The sequence below is a fragment of the Bos indicus genome, chromosome 23 (genome assembly GCF_029378745.1).
Source record: "Bos indicus isolate NIAB-ARS_2022 breed Sahiwal x Tharparkar chromosome 23, NIAB-ARS_B.indTharparkar_mat_pri_1.0, whole genome shotgun sequence".
NCBI classification, from domain to species: domain Eukaryota; kingdom Metazoa; phylum Chordata; class Mammalia; order Artiodactyla; family Bovidae; genus Bos; species Bos indicus.
Window position 1 is genome coordinate 10,633,875 of NC_091782.1, and position 14,396 is coordinate 10,648,270.

At 48.7% G+C, this 14,396-nt stretch overlaps 1 protein-coding gene across 5 annotated transcripts in view; it reads right to left on the reverse strand.

The window, feature by feature from the left end:
• Nucleotides 1–14,396, reverse strand: part of TCP11 (t-complex 11) — a 173,015-nt gene that overhangs the window by 64,442 nt on the left and 94,177 nt on the right. The gene's annotated exons all lie outside the window — the stretch shown is intronic.

Here is a 14,396-nt window from a genome sequence, read left to right on the forward strand (position 1 = left end):
TTCTACAAATATTCTTGAGATTTGTATGGGAGCTAGATTACTTGGACACAGTTCAATCCTTTTGGTCTTGCTGTTAAGAATTGTTAGGTAGGAACAGAACCATGTTTAATATAGGGTTAATTATCCCCCATTACTGAGACAATACCCTTTTGAGTATTCTACCCAAAGCCCCAAGACTTACAAAGTTTTCCAGTCTGGTTGGTGGTGATAGACATTGTTCCCAGCTCTGAGTGAACACCTATTATCTCCTCTAATCTTTCCAGATGTTTATTTCCCTGGCCTTGGTTAGTTTCCTCACACTCGTGGGTCAGTTATGCTGCATACTTGAGGGAGACCTTCTGCAGAGCTCCAGATCCGGTGTGTAGCCTCTCTCCCCTTTGGGACTCTCTCCTGCAAATTCTGGCCACCTTGGTCTCCCCAAATTTCTAACTCTGTCCTCAGGCAGAGAATTCTCCACTCAGAGAATTGGCTGAGCTCTGCCTGGGTTTTCTCTTCCTGTGTTACAGCCTGGAAACCCTTGTGTGGCAGAAAGTTAGGGAAATGGAAGAGTTTGTGTGTTTTCCTTGCTCTCAGTAACTGTCTTTCATTGCCTGAAATGGTTTGAAAACCACTGTTTCATATATTTTGTCTGTCTGTCTGTCATTTTGGTTGTTTCATGGAAGAAAGTATACCCAGTTCCTATTGCTCCTTAGCTCGAAGTGAAAATCCTTCTTTCCCTTCAAATCCTTTCTTATCCTTTGTTGCAGGTAGAACGATGTTAGGCACATGGTTGGTTCATTCACTAAATTCTTCTTAAATTAATTCATCTTTGTAAGTAGTGACATCCAAGCAAAAGTTTTTCAGAAATTCAACTGTCAATGATTGGGTTAATTTTTTAAATGTTCAATAATAAATTATTATAATTCTTACTCAAATGAAGACCAAATTCATTTAAGTAACTGCATGGAGGCAGATCAGAAATTTTTTAGAAACACACTATATAGAAATGTTTTTTAGATGCTTGTTTTCTGTGTACCTGCTTTTACTTATTTATTTGAAAGTATTCTATAACTTATAGAAAATGACAAATATGAGATCAATACATATGGATCTCAGAAATCATATTTATTTTCACTACCAGAGTTTCCCTGAATGTGTGGCACATAGTAAACACTCAATATTGAAAGAATGATTGAGTGAATAGAACATTGTTTTGTGTAGAATACTTTCTACTTCACCAAACAATATTATTTTACTTCAATAACAACTCTATCAATATGTCTATCCCCTCATTTAAAAAATTTAGGCTCTATTTATCCATGCCTCTTCTGGTCTCTTCACAACACACTCTGTTGCCCAACTTCATAACATTGTTTTGTCCGATGAAGTTAACACAAATCAATATATCTTTCTCTACAGGAGAGGCTTTGGATCTGGATTCCAAATTTGGATTTGGAAATCTTAATTGAATAGGTTTGGCTTAAACTCCTAGAAGCATCAAACTTGCATAACACTCTGACTAATAGTTTAATTCTTGTGGATTCTTGGGGCTCCATCACCCCACTGTGCTTTGAGCTCTCCCCACATCTGTCATGCACTTCTGTGGCTCGGCCAAATCTTGCCCAGTTTTAGGCTTCCTTCTTCCATGAAGCCTTCTCCTGTCACAGCGATCTCATCCTTCAGCCTGCTCCCTAGAACTTAATTGTCTTTTCCATCCACTTGGTACCTAATCAACCATACTGCCTTGTCATACCCTTTGTGTTTATGTGGGAATTCTGTCTCAACCAGCTTGTAACCACTTTCAGAAAAGAGGCCCACATGTGCTTAGCAGAGTCATAATAATAATAATACTAGCAATAACCAACAGACTATGTGCCAGACCTTGTTCTAAGATGTCTTTATGAATGACTTAGTTAATCCTCACCTGATTCTTAGGGTGTGGTGCTATCATTACATCATTTTCTAGATAAAGAAGCTGAGGCTAGAAGGGTTAGGTCACTTGCCCAGGGTGGCTGGCAAAGCCAGGATTCAAATCTAGCATTGTGACTCCGAGCCAGAGCCCCTCACCACTGCACAGTGCATGGGCCTGGGGGTGCAGTAGGTGCTGAATGAATGAAAACACAGAGGTCTGCCTGTGCGGGAGGGAAATCTCCAGCAGGAGCCCTGTTGCATTACTGTCATCGCTTTAATGTTTCCCATCGCTACTCCTACATCACTGCTGTTGTTTCAGGAATGAGATCCTGTGTGGTCCAGGAGGAAACAGAGAGGAGAGAAGTGAGATGCCTACACCCCTCTCCTGCCTTCCTCCCTTGCAGGTTGGGCAAAAGAGCAAGTCGGGACAGTTCTTTCTGCCACCCGCTAGCTCTCAGAGCCAGTCAGCAAAGTTGAGCAGGGAGAAGCAGAAAAGGGAGGTTTGGGGGACGAGGTTGGGGGGAGTGACATCCTCAGGATCACTGATTTCTGGGGCCTCTGCCTCCCAAGGTTCAGTCAACCGGATGTGCCTGTATCTTGCCGGAATTTGGCCGGATTTAGAGAGATAAGATCAATCTGACCCTTAATTCCCCAAATGTAATTTATGGGCTTGTCTTCTGTGTGCTGCAACACGTCTGGCTATCCGAAATCTGGTAATTATTTATGTAAACACAGCATCCTGCCTTTGTGGATTATAATTGGACTTGAATGGCAAGAAGCGGGGACTTACACAGTTGGGATGGTGCTGAAACCTCCTTTTGAAAACACTTACCTGAGCCTTTGAAATCTTCCCTGTGGTTCATGGATAGCTTTAGCCAGTCACCACCACCACCACTACTCCCTCCCCAAGATTTTTTTTTTTTTTTTTTTCGGCTTCTTCCTTCAGCAGGCCTGGGCAAATGTATCCCCAAATATTAACAGGTTTTGTAGTTCTTCTCAGAGAATGGGGTAAAGACACCTCAACCATCTTGGCTGGACCCAAGCTGAGAGGACATGAGCCCTGGGGTGGAGGCCTCCACAGATCTCCTCATTGTCTGTTGGAACATGAATTTTATACCCCCACTAAGAATAAACAGGATTAGGAATTTAATGCTGTTTGGAAAAGAGGAGAGGTGGCTGGTGAAAGAGAAAGGTCTTTGCTTTTTATTCATGCTGCGAGTTCCCCAGGAACCTTCGCTGTACATACACACAGGAGAGCCAGGAGGATTAGGGGGAAAGAAAATGAGCTGATTGAACAGATGGTTCAGCAAGCACTCCCAGGAGGCCCCTGGGGTGGATGAATCTGCATCTTTAAATAACATTAATTTCTGAAAGGCCCAAATTGTTTCCTAAATTGCTGCACTGAACTCTTAGCTTTCATCTATTTTTATGGCACCTCTCCTGGTGGAAGGCAGGGGCTGCTGCTTTCTGACAAGCCAGCTTTGGAGAAATTCCTCATCATCAGTCCAGCCAGTGAGGAATCAGTTTCATGAAAGAGAAAGAAATCTTTAAGAATCAAGGTGCTTTGAAAAACAGATTTTGGCAGAAGCAACGCCCCCTGAGTAATCCAAACAAACCACCCAGTTCTAAAGCCAGCTGAGACCCTCATTTCCTCAGTAGCCTGAGGCAAACCAATTAACCTCAGTTTCCCCATCTGTAAAATGGGGTTAATAATGCTTACCTGCTGCAGGAGGGCTGTGAGGTTTTAATAGGGTAATGGTTGTAGAGCCCTTTGATGTAGTAAGTTTTATTAACTTCCAAGGGATTCCCTGAAGTCAGAAAAAGCAGTTAAAACCCAAGAGAGAAGAAAAGCATTGAAAGGCAAAGCTCAGCAAAGCATTTCACTTTCAGCTCTAATTTCAGAAGCCCAGAGTCCACCGCTCCAGCGTGAGTGGGAAGCAGTGTCCTGGGCTGGGGGCGTGTGACTGGCATTTGGGAAGGGAGAGCCTTAATACTGTCTCAGAAGGCACTCGGCTTTCAGTGGAGGTAAAGGTAAACAAATAGCCTTGCTTGATCAAACCAAGACCGTTCTTTGGCCCCCATTAAGGTTCTTTTCTAATAGCAAGTCTCCAGTAAGGGAATTATTTTGGTGTTAATCCAAGGTCCTTGGAATTGAATTTAGAAACCTCTAGTTTCTGGCTTCCTGCTTCCCAACAATTAAATAAAGAGAGAACTCAAGATCTGGCCTCCAGCCAGGGTTCCAGACCAGAGAGGGGGCGGTGAGGAACATCGGCCAAGGGTCAGAGAACGGGGGCTTTTTGAGTTCCATCACTCACAGCTAGGTGTGCTGGCCTAGGTTGCTGGGCCAGCTTAGTCTCCTACTTCATAAAAATGATTTTAATCAGACAGCCTTGCCTGAAGGGCCCAAATAATTAAGATTTGGAATGTGAAAGTGCATTAAAGTTATAAAGCATGCTCAAAGTGTTAGCTACTATAATTCAGGACAAACCTCCACATTTCCTTCAGTAACTTTAAAAAAATCTCAGTGATTTGGATAATTGTACCCCAAGTCAACTCATTCAGTGTAAGAAACCCCATCCTCCTCTCTAAGTTTTGATTTGCCCCCACGGCTGAGTGCCCACTGGCTAGTCAAGGTGATTGGGCGTCGGTGACATGGACACAGCCTGGGTGTCCAGCTGGCCCGGTGTGCCTGGGACTGTCCCAGGTTCAGCACTGGGACTCTTGCCCCCAACCCTGGGCAAACCAGGATGGTCAGTCATCCGACTGGGAACTCGGGCTGGTTAGAAAGTGCTGGTTACCAGTTCCTGGCAATTGATTCACTATGGCGTGCTAACCAGGCTATTGACTCACCAGGGAGGCCTGGCATGCTGCAGTCCATGGGGTCGCAAAGAGCTGGACATGACTGGGGGACTGAACAACACCATCACCGTGGCGTATCATGGAAAACGAGGCACAGCCACGCGGGGCAGAAGTGCCCTGGGATCTTACCACCCGGCCCTGCTACCATCGACCTCAGATCAGAACTATGGCCTCAGTTTCCTCACCTGTAAAGGGAGGGGACATGATGCAATTCCTTCTCACCTTTTCCTCCAGGAGAAGAGGACACAGACACCTGCCCACGAACTAGCCCAGCCCCACAGGGGATGCTGTGTGGTTTTCAACAAGAGAGGCAGGCGGTGGGGATGTGCCAGGGGCCCATGTCCACTTCTGCTGTGGCTTTCAGCTCCTGATGTTCACTAGGAGTCCTTTAATACCCTTTCTGTGAGCAGCAGGCACATGGCTGGGAATGTGGCGGCCCTAAACTAACAGCTGAGAGCTCTACATAGCTCTTTAGGTCACTTTAGCACATTATACCCCTGAGATTCAAACTTTCTCCAAGGTCATGTTAAGATTCAAGTTTGGCGAAATGGAGCGCTGAGTCCAAAAACGAAAACAATCTAAAAGACCAGGGCTGTTTCCTTTACCCCGGTTTACTGAGCGACACCTTTTCTTGCTGTGGTTTCTATAATGGTATTTTATTTTACAATATAAAGGTAAAGAAAAATACTCTCTGCTAACAGAGTAAAACCACATTAATTACACATAGGTTTTATCTTTGTTGCATAGATTCTCCAGCCAAACCACTGCTTGGATTCCCCCTTTGTCTGACCCAGGTAGACAGGCGAGAGGATCAGAGCTGGGATTTTTCTGGTTGGGGGCACCTTGCAGGGGTCAGCCGATTCTTTTAAAGTGCCCTTAACAGGAGCCTATGTTAATGAAAGCAGTTTTCTCATGACAGATCAGAACCTGGCCTTTATAGCATTAAAAAAAATTTTTTTTTACATCGAGAAGAAACGGTGAACAATGATTGAATCAAAGCCGCCCTCAGCAGCCTCCCCCAACTCCACCCCATCTGAGAACAGCCCTGTTTCAATTTCACCACTGAGTTCAGCCTGCCTGCTCCAGACGTCCAGACCTCGCACTCTATAAATCGTCTCTGCCCTTGCCCTGGAGTTGCTGACTATATGTATTTTTGGGCCCAGCATTAATTCCCTCATCCTTGGCTGGTGACATTAAGATTTGTAACTGATAGAATGTGTTTTTAATGTATTTCCTGCAGGTTACTATTAAAGAAATCTAATTCTTCTGAACTTGCAAAAGGTTCTGCTTCCATTTAAAAAAAAAAAAAAGGCATTACGGGAAGAATTTCCCTGCAGCCTTCAGAAGGACCGGGCAGCCAGCAGGGTCTGGGGCTCCGGAATTCTCTGCTTAGCTCTGCCACTCATTCTTCCTCCTCCCGCCCAGTCTGTACTCCTCTCCGGGCCTTCATTTTCCTGGGTATGAAGTGAGGATAAATATTTGTCCATGAGATGAGGGTGTTGTAAGGATTAATTGGTTGGTGCTTCGGGAAACCTTTGAAGATGAAAGACGCTCTCTGCAGATGCTAAGTAAACTCGTAACGTGTCTGGTTTTAATGAGCCAGGTGAAGCCAGAGGGGATGGCTGGAGATTAACTGTGCCTAGTCCAGAGCTGGCCTGCTCAGGCTGGGCTGAAAACAGGGTGGAGCTCCCTGCTGGCTTCCTGGCTCCTGGCACAGGGCCTGGCACGTTGGTGTCTATAAATGTATGCAAAAGCAACTGAACTGGGATTTAACCCAGATTCTCACGTCGCAGAGAGCAGGGCCCCAGACTTCGCAAAGCATGCTTACTGCCTGTCTTTCTAGCACATGGCTTGGGCAGTTACTTAACCTTTCCAAATCTCAGTTCCTCGTTTGCCCATGGGGATAATGAGAGTCCCCCTTCTCACAGGACGGTGGTGAGGGTTTATCATAAACATAGCCAGCAGCAATGGATCACTGGCTACATGTCAGCCAGGCTCTGAGCACTTTATACTCTTGAGCTTCCTGAATTTGCACACCAACCCATGAGGGAGGAGCTACTGTTATCATCCCCATTCTAAAGGTGACAAAACTGGGGCACAAGTTCCAAACACGGGCTAAAGCACTGATCACGAAGTGAAATACTGCATGTTACCCTTAGCAGAGTGCTGGACACATGTTAAGTCCACAACCAACAGGTTGAGGAGCTCTCAGACTCTGCCTAATTTGCCAAACCAGCAGAGAGCTCCATGGGGTTGTGACTCAGCCATGTCCTGGGAATGTAGGAGCCAGGAAGGAGGGGATCAGAGTAGATGACCCTGATGGGGGCCCAGGGTTATGGGAAGATGCTAGATGTGTGTGCACCCATCAATCTGCAGGTTTGGTAAGGTGTGTGTCTGAGCCTGCTCAAGGTGGTCACATCTGGGACCCATGAATCTCTGTCAAAAGTATTTCACACCAAATCCTGGTACGTCAAAGGCAGCCTGAGCTATGAGCTTCGAATGCTAAAATGTTGGGAACCCCTGGGATTGTGCCGGTGCTTAAGGAGGAGGTACCTTGGAAGGTGTGGGCTGGATTGCGGCTAGTCCAGGCAATAATAAAGCAAAGAATCAGAAGGAAGCAAAATAAGATTCTGGCCCAAGCAGTCCGAGTCCACGTGAAGAGTCAGAAGAGAAAACCGAGGCCCAAGTAAGAAATGATTTCGCAGCCCCAGCAAGTGACATCATAGCCTGGGCTCTGACATAGTCAGAGAAGCAGCTAAGACGTGGGCTGGGGAAGCCTCTGGGTGGAACAGAAATATCTTCAGCAACTGCTCCTGGTGATGGAAAGATGGAAATGGAATTTTATTTAAACATTATGTTGTTTTGAAAAGTCTGACTAATGTGAAAGTCCCTATTTAAAAAGGAGTTGACTCTGCTTTGCAATTGGTTGGTGTTTCCACACCCACATGTTGACTAAGGCCTTGGAAAACAAACTTCCTGGTAGATCCTGATTCAAATCACTTGGGAGCGAACGCTTCAAGGTACAATCCCTGAGCTGTGAGCAGAGGGGCCTGGCCAAGAAAAACCCTGTGTCTGTGTTTATGAAAAGGCAAACAGATCCCAAAGGGAGGCCCACGTTCTAGCTGGCGTTGGGCACAGGCCCTCCAGGAAAGCACACACAGATTCGAAGGAGGCCCTGGCACAGCTTCTCCGGGACCCCAGTGAGCCCCGTTTCAGAGCCCTCTTTAGACACACAGAATACGAGGAGAGGGAAAGGGCAGCGTGGAGCCTTCTCTTCCTTAGTGCCCAGTAAACGCTGTGTCTGCTCACCGCCGCTTCAGTCCAGCCACGTGAAGCACGTGCACGTAAGTAGCACGTGGCCATGTTCTCAGTGTGGAAATGGGCCTGGGCAAGTCAGGAAGGGTGTCCTGGTTTTACTCCAGTCTCGGTTTATGCAGTTGAACCAGCACAATTAATAACAGCTTTCCCCTCCATTCTCAAAGATGCCTCCATTTGGATAACAAGTCATACATGGACACCCTAGGTTAAATGAATTGCTTCCAAATCACCTAGCTAGTGAGCGGCAGAGTTGGGATTTGAACCTAGGTTTTTCTAAGTTCAAAAAGCAGACACTGGGGGAGTTCCCCCTCAATTCACAATAACAAAGACGGTCGGGGCGTCGACTGCAGAGCACAGACAGCCTTTTGGGGCTGCCTGCCTGCACCCGCTCCTCTCGCTCACTCAGGGCCTCCCCGAGCCTGTCTGATGGGCCTCTGGGCAGGAAAGTGCCCAGCAGACAAAACATACACCTTCACCAACAACCCCCCTCGCTGTGTTTGTTTTGTCTGCTGAGTGCGTTTCTCCCACCTCCTCCATGATAAAAATGCAAGGGCTGACTTCAAGTTTGGGCCACCAGCCCAGCTCCTGCGTCCTGACCTCCACAGGAGGACTGCCTAGCCCAGCCCACGGGGCCATCCTCGGCCTGCCTCCCACTGCTGTTTCTCCAGCCCTTACCTCTCAGACGCAGAGGGTTTGTGTCATTCCAGGTTCACAGGTAATATCTGTTTATGTTTCAGGACCTCAGAACTGATCCAATCCAAGCTCCTTTGTACCAGTGGGGAAACCAAGGGCCAGAGAAGTCAAGTGACTTGCCCGAAGGCACAGAGCTAAAAACTGAAGTCAGGAGACCGGGTCTCCTCACCCTGAGGTCAGGGTTCTTTCAAGCCAGATTCTTTCTCAGTTTAGCCTGAGGCTGCCTGCTGCAAGGTACTTCCGTAACACCTGGATAAATCCTTCACATGATAAGACTTGTTGGACTCCAGAGACCAAGGTGTATCTGCTTGACCCGGCCCCTCCACCCCTGAACCTGCCAAAACTCAAGGTTAGTAGCAGGGTCTTCATTCAACCACCTACTGAATCCACTTGCTCGCCTTCCTGCCCGGTGGTTATAAACATCCCCAATATCAAAGAAATCACCACTCCTGACATTGCCTGCTGTCTCCAGACAGCTGGCTGCTGAAAACATCTTCTTTGCACTGAGTGGGAGATGGTTTCTGTTCACCCTTCAGTCTTAGTTCCTCCCAACGACCCACTGCAGGGCACGTTTGACACCCCCTTCTCCCACACATTCTCAAAATAGTTGAAGACTCAACAACCGCTGCTCTTTGGATTGTTTACTCTCACGATGTTGTTTTGGTGGAAAAATAGGTGGAGAGTCCTACCACTGAAGCCCACCTCTGCCTTTTATCTGCTGTTGACCACGGGCAAGTCACTTAACTGCTCTGAACTTCAGTTTGCTTACTGGAAACACAGAGAGATCATGGTAGTATTTACTTCTTTGGGAGCTGTAAGGATCAGGTGAGATAATCCGTGTAACTGACGAGGGCCAGTGTCCAGCACAGCCAGCCCTTATAAACGATAACAATATTCTTGTTTTTCTCCAACTTCTTACTGTGTTTCTCTAAACGCAAGCAGCAAGGCTTTAGTTCCTTTGGAAGCTACATCGCACGACCTTCATCATCAATTAACACCCATGTGCCCTTCTCACACACAAAACTGCTAACACGTTTTGCCCATGAACTGTCACTCACAAATTTGCTTTGTTCCCTTCCTCCAAGCATGAGGCTTGCGGCTCCTCAGATTATATTTCATCCTATTAGAGGCCGCCTATCTTTCTGGCCATCAGGACTCTCTCTGGATCTGAGATTTGGAGACTGGGGAAGACGATAACCATGTGAAAACCACAAAGGCTCAACCACGTGAGGCTCCAGCCCACCCCGTTTTTCTTTCTCCCATCAAGGGTCCATAAAAGCCTGCCCAGCTGCCCAGAGAGGTGACCCCTTCAAGCCTGACCGACCGTGTTGACGTTCTGCCGGCAATTGTCTGCAGAGGAGCCCTTGTGCCCCTTTTGAAGTTCAGTGGAGTGAAGTGTAATCTAAGTGAGCTGGAACACGTTTTGATAAAGCAGCTTCCATGGCCAGGGGCCTCCTTTTGGCAAAGCCATTAACATGGGAAGCTGAGCCGGGGCTGAGCTTTTCGTCTGGGCCCGCCAGCCCGTCCCCTGGCCTTTGATCACAGGACATTAAGATACTTGCGCACAGAGCAGTAGTTCAGTTCTGACCTCCTTGTTTTCCAGATGGGGAAACTGAGGCCCAGAGAGGAGGAGCGACTTGCCTGAGGTCACACAGCTGGTGAGGGGCAGGGTCAGTGCTGGGACCCTTGTCCACACCAGCCAGGCCTTCCTCGGGCTGTACAAAATGGTGGGTGGTCAGTGACAAAAAAGAGAATGCAGAGGACGACGCAATAGGGAAGAATCAGGCTCCCTCCCTGGGGAAGGCTGGCAGACCCTGGCATCTGCACGCCAGCCAGGTGGGCCGAGATAGGAAGGAATCACAGCTAAGCCTGGTTAACACCCACAGCCTCATCAAAGCACGGCTGCATTGTTGGTCTCATACGCTCGTCTCGTCAGGGTTGGCGTCTTGCTGACGGGTGAAAGGGACCTGCTCAAGGCCGCACAGGGCAGGCACTGCTGAGGGGACATATTGCCCTGGAAAAGGGCTTTAAAGGTCACTTGGATGATGAACAGGGGCAGAGCTAGGAGACTCAGATCTCATGAGGCGGTTATGAGGATGAAATGGGTGCTTAGAAGAGCACCCGGCCGGTACGCGCTCACCGAGCTCACCACCACCATCAGGACGTCTGTCACTCCCATCCACCCTCAGGGCTGATTCTCCCAGTGGGGTCGGGTCCCTCTTCCCTCACCCAGAGAGAAAAGGAGGGCTCCTGTAGCAAAGGCTGGACTCATAGCTGGGCTTCTGGCCCATGCTTCCAAACCCACTGACTGGAGGCCACTGGAGCGTCCCATGGGAGCTCTGAGCGGGTGAGTGGCCCCCATGATGGCGGAAGCCTGGCCACATGCTCTGAGGGGTCCGGCCTGTCCTCCGGCTCTCCAGCTGCCTCAAATCCCCCAGCTTTCAGAGCATCTGAGGAAGGGATCCGGTCCTACGAATCCCCACTTCCTGGTCTCTGGGGAGGCTTCTCAGGAGCCGAGGGCTGGAGAAGGGCTCCCCCAGCCCTCACTGCCAGCCATGCTCCCAGAACAGGACAACAGGGTATGATTCCCATGAGCTGGGTGAGTCAGGACAGGAGGCAGGGAGACGTGGTCTTTCTTCTCAGCCTCAGACTCTCAGTGTGCAGCTCTCGGGTGGCAGATGGTTCCTCCCCATGATGTCTAACTGCTGTTAGAAGGAGCTGGCGTTCCTAGAGACTGATGGGGTGGAGAGAGCCCAAGATCCTTCTGGGGGCCTCGAGGGACCCGCCCCATAGATGACACACAGTGCGGTGTCCATAGTTTACCTTTTTGTATGTTTTCTGTCCGATTTCTTCGACGCGGTGGTAGAGGATCTACCTCCCAATGAAGGAGATGCAAGAAACGCAGGTTCAATCCCTGTGTTGGGAAGATTCCCCTAGAAAAGGAAATGGCAACCTGCTCCAGTATTCATGCCTGGAAAATTCCATGAGCTGAGGAGGCTGGTGGGCTACCATCCAGGGGGCCACGAAGAGTCAGACACGACTGGGCGCACACATACACACAGCTTCTTCTCAGAGTCTGAGCTCTCAGCACACACGTTCTCTCTCTGAAACTCCTCACAGTAACTAGCAACTGGTTTTTACTGTGGACACACACAGGGATGAAATTGTGAGCTGGATTCCTCATTTTGCACCATTCCAGCACACCTCCCTCCCTCCCCATTCTTGAACAAGTACTAAGTTTCACAGATATCACGTCAATCTGTGAAGAGACAGAGGAAACAGAGTTCGGCCCCGGAGAAGTCTATACCTCGCACAATGGTATGTGCCATCATAGGGGGTACAGTGTGAGGGGAGCTCACAAGAGAGGGACTTCGTCTGACTGAGAAGGGTGTAGTCAAGGAAGGCTTCTTGTAGGAGGCAATGTCTGAGCCGAGTCCTGCCAAAGGGCTCTGGGTCAGCAGATTTTGGAGGTAGGGATTTGGAAGGGTGTTAACAGCATCCTAGACCAAGGGGGCTGGAGAAGGCAATGGCACCCCACTCCAGTACTCTTGCCTGGAAAATCCCATGGATGGAGGAGCCGGGTGAGCTGCAGTCCATGGGGTCACTAAGAGTCGGACACGACTGAGCGACTTCACTTTCACTTTTCACTTGCATGCATTGGAGAAGGAAATGGCAACCCACTCCAGTGTTCTTGCCGGAGAAGCCCAGGGACGGGGGAGCCTGGTGGGCTGCCGTCTATGGGGTCGCGCAGAGTCGGACATGACTGAAGCAACTTAGCAGACCAAGGGGGCTAAGTAAGCTTGGCCTGAGTAAAGAAGGTAGAGAAGCAGAAAAGGGCAGGCAAGCCTGAAGACTTCTTGGAGATGAGCAACGTTGAACAGGGGTGTGAGATGAGCAGACAGAGTACTGGGGTGGAGACAGGAACAAGGTTTGTGTGACAAGGTTATTCTGAAGGCAGAGGCGTCCTTACTGGAGCCTCCTGTCTGCAGAGTTTCTCAATCAAAGGAGCAGCATGTGGCCGGGGTGGGCGTTGGGGGGCCTTTCAGGCACAGAGCCGAATCCTGTTGTCCCTGGCTGATTGTGTAATGTGGACGAGTCATTCAACCTCTCTGAGCCTTGGCCTCCTCTGTGAGAAATACAGGGATAACAGTGCCTCTCCTGTAGAATCTGCGGAGAACTAACTAAGAGTAGCGTTCACAAAAACCCCTGGCACAGCGCCTGGAACTTAGGGGGGTTCCATAGAGGCAGGTTTAGTCATTCACTCCTTTATTCCTGCGTTCATGTTCTCACTTCCTCTCTCACCCTCTGCAGTCAGGAAAGGAGGCGACAAATCCCTTATGTCAATTGGGATGTAGTTTCAGGAGCTGTTACAAAGGTCAAAATCACAGTGGCTCCAATGGCCAACAAGACAGAAGGTTATTTTTCTCTCTCACACACAGCTGTTTAAGCATAGGCAGCTGGGTGGATATGGCAGCTCCCAGGCTGGGCATCCCGATTCCTTCTCTGTAGCTGCTTTGCACCCCTTGACCTTCAGCTTTCATCTCCCAGCTTCTAACACTGTGTTCTCACTCTAGCATGCTGCCCTTTAAGGAAAACTGGCAGTTGCTCACATGGCTACAGCACCTACATCAAGTCATGCGTCATTGGCCAGAATGGTGTCACATAGCCACACCTAGCTGCAAGGGAGGCTGGGAAATGTAGTCTATGACTCAGGCGTTCTCAACAGGGGAAAGTTTGTCCCCATTCCCAGGGGGACACTTGTCAGTGTCTAGAGAGGGGGTCATTGGTAGAGGCCATGGATGCTGTTAAATGTCTTACAAAGCACAGAATACCCTGCCCCCCACCCAACAAGAATCATCCAGCCCAAAATATTGAAAATCACCGCAGCTGAGAAACCCTGCTGTGACCAGACGGCCAGAATGTGGGGGTTCTGTTACAAAATGAAGATGGAGGGGAATGAGACAGGAGGACAACCTGCAATTTCTGCTGGAGTCACATACATTGAGGATCACATGATTGAAGAGGATTAAATGATGTCTTTTCCCAGGTGGATCTCTCTCCAGCAGGGATCAAAGCTTTAAGTCCATGGGCTTAGAGGACTATCAAGAATTAGCCCACAAGACAGGGAGGATTTGCGTCTGGACAGCCCTGAAATCTCACCCCCTGGGTGGTCCACCCAGAGCTAGGCCACCAGGGAGGCTGGAACCCATGAGCCTCCCAGGGAGCTAGGACCTCACAGGTGGAATTTGGTTCACAGCCTTGCCCTGCAGTATCTCCCCCTCCGGAAGGTTTTCCTTGAGATAACTTGGGACCTTCTGCCACCCGTTTCTGTTTGCTTCTGTTTTCCAAGCAGGTGAAAACTGGGCTAAACAAAAAGGATGGGAGATAAGGGGCCTTAATTTCCGGGAAGATACCCCAGTATTTGTCCAACAACACTAACTTAGCTGCCTTAAAACTCAGCATGAGAAACTGGCCAACAGAGAGGATTAAGGATTTGGATGTATCCTAAGGAACTACCGCACTGCTACCGATTTGACTATACTTTCTCAATATCAATGGTTTATTGGGCTTCTGCAACATACTAGAAACTGTCCTTAGCACTTTTCAGATGTCACCACCCTTAATATCTCCATCAA